This window comes from Octopus bimaculoides, chromosome 9 (assembly GCF_001194135.2).
Source record: "Octopus bimaculoides isolate UCB-OBI-ISO-001 chromosome 9, ASM119413v2, whole genome shotgun sequence".
Lineage (NCBI taxonomy): Eukaryota > Metazoa > Mollusca > Cephalopoda > Octopoda > Octopodidae > Octopus > Octopus bimaculoides.
In genome coordinates this window covers 96,008,979-96,018,874 of record NC_068989.1, presented here as the reverse complement: position 1 = coordinate 96,018,874, position 9,896 = coordinate 96,008,979, and the positions used below count along the sequence as shown (strand labels likewise).

Sequence of the window (9,896 nt, the reverse complement as noted above, 5' to 3'; positions counted from 1 at the left end):
GAGAGAGAGAGAGAGAGAGAGAGAGAGAGAGAGAGAGGATGCATAGCCTAGTGGTTAGAGTGTTGCACTCATGATTGGGAGATCATGGGTTCAGTTCCTGGATCAGGTGATGTGTTGTATTCTGGAGAAAAACACTTTGATTTGAAAAAAGGTGAAGCAAGAAAATAATAGAAAGCAGAATATGAAGAGATGGAGCTACTCTCAGTTTGGTGATACCACAATAAATACACAGGAGTCAGTGTTAATGTTAGACAGGGGTCACAGATTAGGTCTTTCTTTATTGCATAGATTAAAAGGAATGGCTGTATGTAGTGCTTCTTTTCATGGCACCTAAGATTACTGGAAGAAACACAGGAAGGAGAATACCTTTAAACCAGAAGTCCAGGCCAGAGTGCTTGAAACTGATCAGGACCCACAGACTTGCCGGTGTTGTTAAAGCAGATTAAGTCTTTCATGCAAACAAGTTACAACAGGGTTTGAATTTGAAACCACAAAAAAGGAAGGGATTCAAGTTTTGGTACAAGGTCAGCAATTGTAAAGGTCGGGGTTAGTTGATTACATTGACCCTAGTGGTCAGCTGGTACTCATTTAATTGGGCAGGAAAGAATGAAAGAGAAATTCAAATCCAGCGGTATTTGAACCCAGGACATATAATGCCAGAAGAAATGCAATTAAGAATTTTGTATGGAAACAATTCTGTCAGAAGAAATAATGTAAGGCATCTTGGTTGATGCTTTAACATTTGGACCCATCGCTCACCCTAGACTGGTACTTTATTCCTCAACTCCCAACAGATGAAAAACAAAGTTGTTCTTAGAGTGATTTGAACTCAGAATACAGATAGACAGAATATATCCTACAAGTTAACTGATCCAATGCTCCTCTCAAGATTCTACTAACCAATCATCCAAGAGACTAGGAACTCATTTCTGAACCTTTGAAGGGTGAAAGACAAAGTTGACCATAGTGTGATTTGAACTAAGAATGCAGAGAGTCAGGAGAAATACCTCATTTTGTTTGGTGTCCTGATGGGTCGGCCAGTTCATCTCTCATAAATATGGTCTTCAACATTCACTTAACGAGGAGGCTTTTTGTTCAAGCAATTGCTATTATTTCTTCTGGTTCTTTATGTTCTTAGTTCAAATGCAGCTTAGGTCAACTTTGTCGATCGTAATTCTGGGGTTGATAAAGAATGTATCAGCTGAGCACGGGGACCGATGTGGTCAACTACTTTTGCCAAAATTTGAAAGGACCATTGTTCACGTGAAGACACTCTTCCTGTCACTAAACACACAACAATGAAATAGAAGCAGAGTCTGTTTTATCAGCCAGGTAGACTGAGGCAAGCTCTACAATGTGTTCAGAGGCACGACACAAATATCTAATACAGAATTCTATCTCACCAAACACTGGACACTTTTTTAAAAGACAAAATCAGAATAATGATTAGTAACAAGTTAGCAATTCTTCTTCCTTAGAATTGAATATTCTATCACAAATAATATTATTCATTCCAATATCATCTCTATCTATTATTCTATCTATTTAAATCAAGAACTAGCTTTAAACAAATAGATTCTTTTCATAGCATCAGCAACTAAATTAATTAAGAGTCCTCCAAAGTTTCAATGATTTTGAACATTAAACAAATTATATTTGAAATCCAATAAGTCTGTTATGAAAATGGTAAAATTGTAAGGGAATGTTTAATGAAAACTAAAATGTCTTGAGGGACCTGCCCATAGTTGATACATAAACAGATGGAATGGTTCTCTTTTCTGCTACCTCCTCTGGCAAATTACTTTGTTTTGTTTCACCATTAAATGATCAATCTTGACAAATACTGATATTGTTGTGAGGAGAAATTTGGAATTTCAAGTAAAAGAATAACAACACACACACACACACACACACACACACACACACACATACACACACACCAGTTATGCATATATACTTGTACACTCAGAGAAACAAAATACATATGCACATGTGTATATATCTATACACACACACATTCACAAATCTTACACACACACACACATACAAATTACATATACACACACACAAATACAGACAAATTACATTTACATACTTATACATAAATTATACATAACCACATATAAATACACACAGCTATGCACAAATTACATATACACATTAATTAAATGCACATACAGACACACAAATTACATATATATCAACACAAAACACATAAATCACACACACACACACTCATATATTACACATACACACATGTAGATAAAGTACACACACAAATACACACATATATCCATGAATCACACACAGATACATAATCAAATTACATACACATAAACACAAATTTAACACGTACACAAATAAATATATAGAAATCACATGCATATACCCAAATACATACCTACATTACACACACACACACACATAGCTTACCCACATTCATTACACACAGACACACTCACTAATAAAGAATCACGTTTGTAATGTTATTCACACTTTACAGACATTTTATTTTGGATTTCATATTAATCATAGTTTTCCTTTTCCAAGGAAAATTTCTTCAATGTCAATGAGACAGAAGTTCATTGTCAAATTTATTTCAAATTTAAAACTTTAAAATCTTCATCAAACATTAAAATCTAATTAACGAACTTTCCTGTGCAACACTTTGCTAGAAGCTTCATCCTAAAAGATGAAAATTATCTCAATATCCAGTTATAAGTTATAAAATTTAAAAAACAAAAAAAAAACAGAATAAATAAAATGAAATAAAGAAGGCTTTAAATTGGAGAATCGTTTTAAACAAAATCATTAAAGAATTAAGATGTTTCAGAGAAAAATCAATAGCGAATATATAAAAAACATAAAACAAATAAAAATAATAAAATATTTTTATGGATTTTACAATTAATCAGTTGCAAAAACAAAATGGGGAGTGGAAATAAATCCAATGAGAAGGATTTCTTACATTAGTTGAAGGTCACAAATTAGGAAGGGGTCAGTGGGTAGAGTAGCACTATATTGTCAATTGAATCATTTCCAGTGTTTTACTTCATCAACTGCAAATGAGCTGGCTTAATGTAGGAAATTCTATACAGTTACCCAGTCAACTGGAAACACCAGCCAAATCTCCCTTAAATAATACAGTTTTAAGAAAAAAAAAAAAAAGAGAAAAATGCAAAAAGCAATGGGTTTATGGTGAACTGGCAGAGCCATTAGAGTGTTGGACAAAATGCCTTATAGCATTTACTATTTATTCTAGTGCATTGTGTTCTGAGTTCTAATCCTGCTGAGGTCAACCTTTATTTTTTGTGGGTGTCAAGGAATAAAATAGCAGTCCAGGATTGTGAACTTGATCTGTGGTATGGTTTAACGTCCACTGTCACTTGGTCCTTCGATGCCTTTGAAAGAATTCACTCTGTCACAAAAACTTGAATGATGTCTTTGATGGAGGCTAACCGCCCCGCCCCCACCACTTCTTCCAACCAGTCTTAGAAAGTCTTTAAATGATCAAGGATACTTCCAAACTATATGATAAACTATCTCTTTGAAAACCAATGGAATAAGAAGCACCTGCTTGAAACAACAGCCTATTTCTTTCAGATTCTGCCCCACCGTCTTTAATAAATAAAATGAAAAAAAAAAAAAATTAAAAAAAGCATTCAGGCCATCCCCTGGTTGAAAATAAATTTCTCTTTCTTTTCTTTTCACTAGTTTCAGAGTTATGGGAACAGCCCTTTACCCCTGACTAAATAATAATAACAATAATTATTATTATTATTATTATTATTATTATTATTATTATTATTATTATTATTATTATGATTTTGATATTATAAAAAGGATTGACAAAACTCTTCACAAAGTTAAACAGTCAAGATGAAGAGCGCGATTCGACTGTAAGATATTTTATTAGTTGAACAATATTCCAACAGTACGTCTGTCTTTGTCAAGTTCAAAATAAGAAGTGATAAAAATTCAAAATTATAGAAATTTAAATATAAAGTATGAACGAGAGCAACCAGCATCCACACATTGGTGAAATGGCATCATCAGTTTTTAAGTTACAATTTTATAACAGGCGAAAAGAAAAAGAAAGAAAAAAGGAATGAAAAAGAGAGAAAGAAGAATATTTAATCAAACAGTTTTGTATAAATTTGATGATATTCTCCTGTCATCTTATTCATTCCTCCAGGGCATGATGTTAATAACCCGCAAACATATTTCTCCTCATACATTCTGAGAAGTGAAAGTGGGGTACATTCAGGATATTTTCTGAGAATATGCACTTTCAAGTCTTCTTCAAAATTCCAGCCGCTTGAAACGAAATGTTCGGCAAGTTCTGTTGAACTACTGTTATTGTGCCTGATGTCCAATCTGTACCCATTAAACCTTTTGTTTAATTGTTCTGTTGTACAACCAACATAAATTAAGTTGTGTTTCATGCATTCTGCAGCGTACACCAAATGGGAATCTTTACATGTTCCACCTTCTGTATAAATCATAACATTTCTGTTATGATTTCTAATGGAATTCACTTCACTCATGTTGTTGCACAATGAACAGGGCTTACCTCTCTTGTGGCTGTTCTTTAAGGTACAGCATGCAGATACTCCAATGTTCGTTTTCTTGGAGTCAGATATAGAGGTCAATAATTCTCTTATATTCTTATTTTGTCTAAAGGCTACAATGGGCGGCTGAGGAAATATCTGTCTGAAGTGAGGATATTTTTTCGCCACAAGCTGGTAACTTTCATGCAACACTTTTGAAATGCCAGCGAAATGTCGGTGCCAGCTAATCACTAAAGGAATTCTATCATCTATTGTATTGTGTTTGCTAAAATTATGCGCGTAGGTTTGACTATCTTTGCTAATCTTAGCTATTTCATTTGCTATTTCCTTTAAACGTGATTCACTGTAACCGCGTTTGATATAATGATATACAAAAGCATTTGCATGTTTCCAGTAATCCCCTATGTCAGTACAAATCCGTTTTATTCTCAAAAATTGGGATTTCGGATTTGACCGAATAAGACGATGTGGATGATCAGATCGGCAGTGGAGATAAATGTGGGATGACGTAGGCTTGCAAGATAACGCTGTCACTAATCTGCTTCCAGAAAACTTGACTTTCGTGTCCAGAAATTCAACGCTAGTTTTTGAAAAACTAGACGTAAATTTTATGTTGGACTTAAAGCCATAGTTTCTAGATAACAGTCACAGAAATGCAAGAAGTCCATTAAACTATTCTGTGATCCTTCCCAGACGAAAAATACATCGTCAATGAACCGTAACTAGAGTATTGAGCCATGACCATGAAGGGATTTGAATGTCTTCAGTAACTGTGTCTCAAATTTCGTCATGAAGACATTAGCGCAACCCTTCGTCTGGTGGTAAAATCTTTGTCTAAACTTCATTGTGTTACTTTCTAACACAAACCTCAATAATCTACAGAGAAAATTTGATGGAATACTTTTGTTTGACCACTTTTTGAAGGCATCCATGCATACTTCTACCCCTTCATCGTGATCAATATTGGGATATAAGGAAGAAACATCCTCCTTCCCTTTCACTCTGTTTATGTCTCTGAAATTTAGCAGTTCAGCAATGGAGAATGATAGAATAAATAACAGACTTTATAAAAATAAGTACAGGGATCAATTTACTTGACTAAACTTTTGAAGGTGGTGCTCCAGCACGGTCCCAATCCAGTAACTAAAACAAGTCAAAGATATGAAATGTATTTTGTAGCTACACACATTATACATGCGTGTATAAACAGGCTTCCAAATCCACACACAAGGCAGCGGTCAGCCTAGGGCTGAGGTGGGAGAAACTTGCTCAAGGTCCCATGGACATTGTTTTTAGAAGCTGTTTATCCGAGAAAATATTTGAAGTCTTTGTTATTGGTAAAAAGAAAACCTTTAAGGGTATGTACAAACCAGTTCTTGTGTGGTGAGGAGGAGGGTCAGTTTAACGATGATGATGATGATGATGATGATGATGATGGACATGTCAAGCAGACTGTTGTAAGTGTGCATAATGCAAATTGAATAAAAGAATATTTGAATGGCATTGCATAGCAAAGAACTGTGAAAAGAATGAAGAGATTGGAGAGAATGGAAAGATGAGGAATGAGTGTGGTAAGGAGAGAAAAAGAGAGAGAGAGAAAAAAAAAGAGAGAGAGAGAGAGAGAGAGAGAGAGAGAGAGAGAGAAATGGAAGGCAAAGGAAGATGGGTGCAGGATAAATAACTGCATTCAGATAATGCAACTGAACCTAGCAAAGATATTATCTAAAGAGACCAGGTTGTATAGAAAGAGAATATGATGGCTAACTTGTTTCAGTTAACATGAAAATGCATAAGATACCATTATTATTAATAATAATAATAATAATAATGATAATAATAATGATAATAATAATATTGATAATAGTCTTCAGTGACAATGATCATCTGGCAATCAAAATATTTCCCATGTATGTTTGTGGGGATACATGCATGTGCATGAGTGCGTGCGTGTGTGTGTGTATTGGAATAGTGTTACCAAGCCAACTGCTATATCGTTTATCTTTTATCATTTAAGCAAATATAAGATTTCAAAGAGACCATTTTTGATTATGTAATCTTTTAGCAAGAAAATTCTATTTTCGTTTTTTTTTCTATTTGTTTATCTATATTTTTAAATAAATAAATAACATCAGACCACAATTCTGAAAGTTATTCTTAATTTCTTTTCTTTTCATATATAATTTTTTTTTCCTCAGAAATATCATTTTCTACCACAGAGAAGAAGTCTGAGAAAAAAATGTTTACAGATCTACCTAGAAATTAGACACTATTTTTTCATTTTGTTTTTCCCTTTAGCATTTATAACAGAACAGTTTCTCATTTTTTTAAAATCAGCTTTTCTTTGAATTCAATTTTTTCAATTTTTCTTTCATGTCATGAGTGAAAAGGTTAATCTTACCATTCAACAGCATTTATAGTGCAACGAGATAGAAATAAGGATGCACAAAAATAACAACTCTACTCAGATAAGAGACAATCTCTTTATAAGAAGACCAAACGTAAATTACAGTAAATTTCTATAAACAAGTGTTGATTGGGAACTGCCATAACATTGTTACATCATTAATTACAGAGAAGTGAAATGGCTGATTACATTAGTTTTGAAGATGTATGTCAGTGATTTGATCAAATCTGAGGGGATTTAATGCCATTTTGATAATGTCAGATTTATTTAGTTAACTAAAACTAGGCTTACTGGTAGCTAAGAGAAACGTCTGTAATTTGAGCAGATTTAAAATCTTTCCAGTAATGGAATGGTCAAATAGCTAACTAAAACCAGGCTCAAAGAAGAAAATCGAACCTAAAATGGATCTCCATCAGTTTTGATGATCAACATTGAGTTGTTTGATAAGTTGCTCCTTGAATCAGCCGCTAGTGGCTGAGGATTCCACGGACATGTGAATCTTTAATGGAGTTCTCAGGTAGAGTCAGCATGGCACAATGAGTGGCAAGGCTTGACCTTTGACCCACAGTTCATGAGATGGACTTCTACATTGCTTACGTTTCCCCACCAATGTCACTCATGGGTTGACCACAGTTACAAAGAATGGCACTTGTTGAAGGCGTCATGCAGTGAAATTGAGCCAGAGACTCAATGTGAAGCAAACTTGATAATCCTTCAAGCAGATTGTGCATATTAAGGGAGATCTACTGCAGAGCCGAGTAAATGGCAGAAGAGATTGTTCTTATACCTGAGATTAATAACATTCCCTTGACCAGAAACAAACACCTTGATCATCATCATCATCGCCTGAATACTTGATTAAAAGTGGTAAGGACCAACTCTGGTGGAACACTGATCATTAAAATACACAACAATGATCCAATTGCACACAAAGAAAAAGAAACAGTTAATTTACCTCTGCAAATATTACTTGTAAAACAATTGTTGATTTGATTATGACCGAAATCATAAGCAGTAAGAGGAAATGATTTCGTAAGATGGTATAGAAAGTTCTGTCATAAGTCCTAGGACTCCAAGGCTGTCTACCCAGTCTCTGTGATGTATAAGTAACAGAGCTTACAGCATCCTCTTTGAATGGGAATCAGTCCACAGCAGGGTCACTCATTTTCAGCTCAGTGGAGTAATGTGAAATTAAGTGTCTTGCTCAAGAACACAATGCACCTCCCAATCTGGGAATGGAAACCATGATTGTGTGATTTGGATGGCAACACCCTAACCACAAGGCCATGAACCTTCTCATGATACAGAGAGAGTGTTGAATATTTAATACTATAATCGTCAGTCAACTCAAACAGGATGACAAAACATTAAAAACTGGAGGAAAGAATAAAGAGAAACATTGATAATCTTTCTTGGTGTTTGTGAGAGAGGATGTGGGATTAGAGTAGAGATAATTGGAATAGATTAGTGAATATAATGTTCAAATTGAATGATTCCTTGGTAGCTATTGTGTTTTGAAGCAAGACTGTGGAGTTAAAGATGAGTCGGAATAAAGTGAAGAAGGAAAAGGAATTTGCAGACAAGTGATGATGATGAAGACGACGAGAAAAGAATATGGCGTGTGGGGGTGGGGAGACTTAAATAGGAAAATGAAGAAGAGAGTGAGAAAGTGAGAGACAGGAATGGAAGGAACACCAAAAGATAGCGTTTCTTTCCTTGGTTTACTTTCTCCCTAATAGGTTCAGTTGGGAAAATGGAAAATGTTTTCAGATTTTATTTTTGCATAAACATCTTCAATGAAAGCTTGCTGAGGAACAAAGAATTACTAATTCACATATTTAAAAAAAAAAAAAAAAAACGCAGGGAACCATTAAAAGAAACGAAAAAAAAAAAACAATAACTTCAAAAGAAATAGCACTAACAAAGCCACCACCACCACCACCACCATCCCCAACAAAACAACAACAAAAAAAGATCCTAACCAACAACAATAGCAAAAACACTCCTAAAATGTTTGGAAAAAAGGATTTGTCTAATGGAGTAAGACTTGTAAAGATGGAACGATTTTGAGGTCACGAAATGCACAGCTGGGTGTAACCAATTGCATATTAGATTGTTCTATGAGAATCGTCTTTGAAAGTGAAACAGAAAAGGAGGAGGAGGAGGAGAGATAAGGAAGAAGGTAAAAAAGGAGGTGGAGGAGGTGGAATGGAGAAGAAGAAGAAGAAAAAGCAGCAGCAACAGCAGCCAGAAGCCATTTATTTTTGGAAGTGATTTGTTAAAGTAATACTTATAGACTGATAGAACATGTTTCATTATATAGAAATAACAATATTCTCATAGAGTTCCAGGAGGGCAACAAATGGCTATGTTGGTGCTGCTATGCTGGGGTTGTTGCATTGCCAATTAACCTCAATCACCTGTCATCCTCTTTTCTTGCATTGTAAACCAATTCGATGACCATCAGACGTAGCTCTGTTTCAAAAATGTTGTTGTTTAGTTCTGTACCAAACCTGATCAGGTAAATCCGTGACCCAATCAATCAGGTCTGACTGGGATATTATTCAGGATATCCTTTCATTGTTACAACTCTACGGTGCAATTTTACAAAGATATGACTGCTATTCCAAGCAGGATTAGCAACCATATAGAGGCCGCTCTGAATGGTTACTCTCCTTATTGCCAAAATGCATTTCAGAGTAAAGTAACATTTCTCACACATCATTGACCAACAATCAACTCAAAGGCTGGACATGTTTTTGTGGAGGACAGCAAACAAATGACACTGTTAACTTGTGTTTATAATCAGAACATTTGTGTCAGGACAAGGGGGAAACAAACATGAATATCCCAAACATACGTCATATTACATAATAATGATAATAATACATACACATTATATAATAACATACATATATATA

General features: G+C 34.7%; 1 protein-coding gene across 1 annotated transcript in view; it reads right to left on the bottom strand.

Moving 5' to 3' along the window:
* LOC106876489 (tRNA (guanine(6)-N2)-methyltransferase THUMP3) overlaps positions 1-9,896 on the bottom strand; it is a 1,024,452-nt gene that overhangs the window by 851,063 nt on the left and 163,493 nt on the right. The gene's annotated exons all lie outside the window — the stretch shown is intronic.